Genomic DNA, 4,281 nt, shown 5'->3' on the forward strand with positions numbered 1-4,281 from the left:
CCACAAAACTCTTGATTGTGCTTATACGAAACCTTTACTTAAACCAGGAAGCTGTCCTCAGAACAGGACAAGGAAATACTGCATGGTTTAAAATCAGGAAAGGAGTGAGTCAGGGATTTGTTCTGTCCCTATATCTTTTCAATCTGTATACAGAACAGATAATTCATGAAGAAGGGCTTTATGTGGAGGAGTGTGGCATCAATATTAGGGGAATTACTCATCAATAACCCAAACTATGGTATGCAGGTGATACATCCGTGCGTGCTAAAAATGAAGATAACCTAAATTATGCTTGCTGCAAAAGGTCTTCAATATGGATTTAATCTCAATATCAAGAGGACAAAACTTCTCACCACTAGGCCAATTGGCAGCGCCATGATATGTGGAGATCAAGGTTGTTTGCAATTGCAGCTTGCTTGACTCCATAATCAACACTTTTATCACCAGCAGTCAGAAAATCAAAGAAGAAATTCATTGGGAAAATCTGCTGTCAGGGACCTCTTTAGAATGCTGAAAAGCAACGATATCAGTCTAGAGATCAAGGTGCACCTAATATAGTCCATGGTCTTCATTATTTCTTGTTATGCTTTAGAGAGCTGGACAATAACTAAAGATGACAGAAGAAGAATTGATGCTTTTGAGTTGTGATGCTGGAAAAGAGTCTTAAAAATACCATGGCCAAGAAAACAAATTGATCTGTCTTGGAGAGGGTGAAATCAAGTCACTTCTTGGAGGCTAGGATTTTGAAGCTTCATTTCACGTACTTTGGGCACATGGCCAGGAGAGATTGGTCCTTGGAGAAGGGCATCATGCTCGGATGGGTGGAAGGACAGTACAGCAGAGGAAGACCCAAGATTAGATGGATTTAAACAGTAACTGGAGCAATGGGGATTGGTGTGTCGGTATTAGTAATACTGGCTCAAGATAGGGCAGGTTCAATTTCTGTACATAGGGTCGTTATGTGTCACAGGCGACTTGATGGCACATAACAACAACAAGAAAACATATTAGTTGTTTTTTGCTTAACCCTCTTGTTTAGAGTCAACAAGATCTAGTGGAAAGCCATTGTATTTAAAAGTCAGTTGTTATTATGTTTTTGAGGAACATTTTTCTAAGTGGTATAGCACCCTTCTGTCAGTTTGGTCTACTGAGGTAACCTGAGGTTGCTGTAATGCTGAACCTTGTGCCATTGGGGTGTCAAATGCCATAACTGTTACATGGTGGACAATGTTTGGTGAAGTGCCCAGTTTAAGACAGGTTTGTAAGCAAGGGTGGCATCCACATCTTAAACAACATACCTCTGGAAACTGAATTTTTATAAATGTTGATAGTTATGGAAAGACTTCAGATATTTTGTTCATAGGACTGCTATGAGTTGTGTTCGTCTCGACAACAAGCAACAACAATAACATATATACATATACACATAAACTAAAGAAACAAAAAAACAGCCAAAATAACTCATTGAGGTTTTGAGAGTCACATGCGCACACATGCATACATTGATGCAACACCTTTGGTTTGAAAGCACAACTCCCTATCCACTAGGATATGAGATCTCTCCCTCTCTCTCTCCACACACACACACACATACACACACACAAATACACACACACACATACATATACACACATATATATATCTACTTGTGTTTTATTGACTCTGCAAAACCATTTGACTGTATGGATCATAATAAATTATGGATAGCATTAAGGAAATGGAAATCCTGCAGACCACTTAGTAGTTCTCGATATGTCTCAATGTCAAATCTGGCTTATATAAAATGTTGATTTATAAAAGACTTCAAGAATGCTGGGACTCCTTTCACAAATGTATTCTTTATAGTTGATGTAAAAGATGTATCTTCTGAAAATCCCATGTGTTGGTCTATAGGCACAACCTGGTAGATCCAAGATGACATGAATTTCCCTAATCCTTTGAATACCTATGAATCTTTATGTGACATCAAGATTAGAAGATGAATTACCAGTAATCTGCCTTAAATGGGTAATACAATCTTGCTTGCAGAAATGAAGGGGATTTGAAACATTAGCTGCAGAAGATCAAATCACATTCTTCAATACGGATTACAATATCAATATCATATGTTGTTGTTAGGTGCCGTCAAGTAGTAAATGACTCATAGTGACCCTATGAATGAAAGGCCTGAGCACTGTTTGTACATAGAGTTTCCAGAGGCAAGCCATTTCGGAAGTGGATGCCGCTCCTGCGTCCAGGCTTGTTTTAGTTGGAAAGCTCCAGCCAACACTGTCCACCATGAGTACCCATTATCACGTTTGGCACATCAGTGTCCCTGTGTTCAGCATCACAGCAACCATGAGTTACCTCTATACAGCAATGCACAGACCAGTGCCATACCACCTAGAAGAATATATAGATTAAAATTTCAAACTCAGTAAAACAAAAATCCTCACCACTGGACAAGTCAGCAGAATCATAATACAGAAGAAAAAATTGAAGTTGTCAACAATTTCATTTTACCTGGGTTCACAAATAGTACTCATGGTAGCAGCGGTCAAGAAATCAAAAGACATTTTACATTGGAAGACACTCAAGAAAGTGGATTGACACAGTGACTGAAAAAAAATGGGCTCAAGTATATGAGATGATGAAGATGGAAGAATATAGGGCAAGGTTAAGATATAGTGCTCATAGGGATCACTATGAGTCATACTTGACTTGGTGGCACCCAGCAACAATATTCCCTGTCCAACTTTGAAATATATAGGAAGTAGTTAAAAAGACCCTGACTTTGATCAGACACATCTTAGCCTTTAAAGGGATATTCTTGCTCTTTAGCATTTTGAAGAAGTCCTGTTGTTGTTGTCGTTATGTGCTATCAAGTCGCTTGCAAGTCATAGCGACCTACAAGAGCCCTAAATGCCATTCTATCCTGTGCCAACCTGGCCATCTCAAACACACTTAACCCCACCACTGTACTCACAGAATCGATTCATCCCATCGAGGGTCTTCCTCTCCTGAGCCGTCCCTCCACTCTCTCAAACATGATGGCCCTCTCTAAGGACAAGTCCCTCCTTGACTCATCCGACTCAAAATGCCCCATGCCGGTCCATCTCATCTCATGAATGCCTAGTATGTCAATATTTCTTCCTTAACAATATCTAATTGTCCTATATTCATGGTCCTCATATTCCATGTTCCAGTCACTAGTGTCTGCTTACAACTGTTCCTCTTCCTTTGTATTTCCATACTCAGTTGCCCTTCCTGTCATTCTACGTGTGTTCTGTTATACATAGAATTTTCAGAGGCAGGCTATTTTGGAAGTGGGTGGCCAGTCCTTCTTCCTCGTGTGTGTTAATCTGAATGTTCAGATTTAGAGAAATATCCAACAGATAAGCATTTTACAGAATGAGTGAAAGTATATTCCTTATTGTGGAATGAACCTTTAGTTTCAGTGTTGTCCCTGCCCTTGGCACAAGTGTCTTGACCCACTTATTTCTTTGCTCGACCATCCATCAAGATACCCATCCACTTCTACCCACTCCCTTCAACATCTATCTCCCATTGTCCAGCCCTTGATCTGATAGCTTATATCTAAAGCTTCCTTGGCTTTTGTGATTCCAGACATGACATAGTTTCCAAAAAAATGTTGTGGGTGTTTCCACCCCCCCCCTTTTGAGTTATTGTATGCCACCAGGGAATCAATCTATCAGATTATTTTTAACCTATCATCTGGAGCATTGATGGAAGTCTCCCCAGGCACTGTTGTTATGAACTATAGAGTCAGAACTGAGTCATAGCTGATTCTCCAGCAGGTTTCAGAAGAAGCAAATCTTGTTGAGGGAGATTGTCAATTTTTATTCCATGAAGCAGCTGGTTCAAGCCACCTGTCTTTGGGTGGGCAGCACAACTTTTTACCACTAGGCCACAGAAACCCCTTGCACCTGTAAACTTAATCTATTTATATGTTCCTTAAGACATTATTCCACATCACATAATTAATAGTCATCTCACACATGTTCTCTAGATTTATGTTAGTACTTATTAGAAAAATCAAGTTGTTCTTTCATAATGTAGCATACCTCTTCCTAGGGACTTCTGGTAGCCTAGTGATAAGCAGTTACTCTGCCAATCCATATCTTTTTTTTTCTTTTTTCCTTTTTTTTTCTCTTTTTTCATTTTTTTTTCTCTTTTTTTCGCCAATCCATATCTTTGACATCCTCCCACAACTCATCTGGTCTTCGCTCATTAGTGTTCAAGGCCTCAAACCTGTTCCTGAGATGATTCTGAAATTCAGGT

Source organism: Elephantulus edwardii, unplaced genomic scaffold (genome assembly GCF_000299155.1).
Source record: "Elephantulus edwardii isolate Elephantulus edwardi_28Jun2011 unplaced genomic scaffold, EleEdw1.0 scaffold00303, whole genome shotgun sequence".
Classification (NCBI taxonomy): Eukaryota; Metazoa; Chordata; class Mammalia; order Macroscelidea; family Macroscelididae; genus Elephantulus; species Elephantulus edwardii.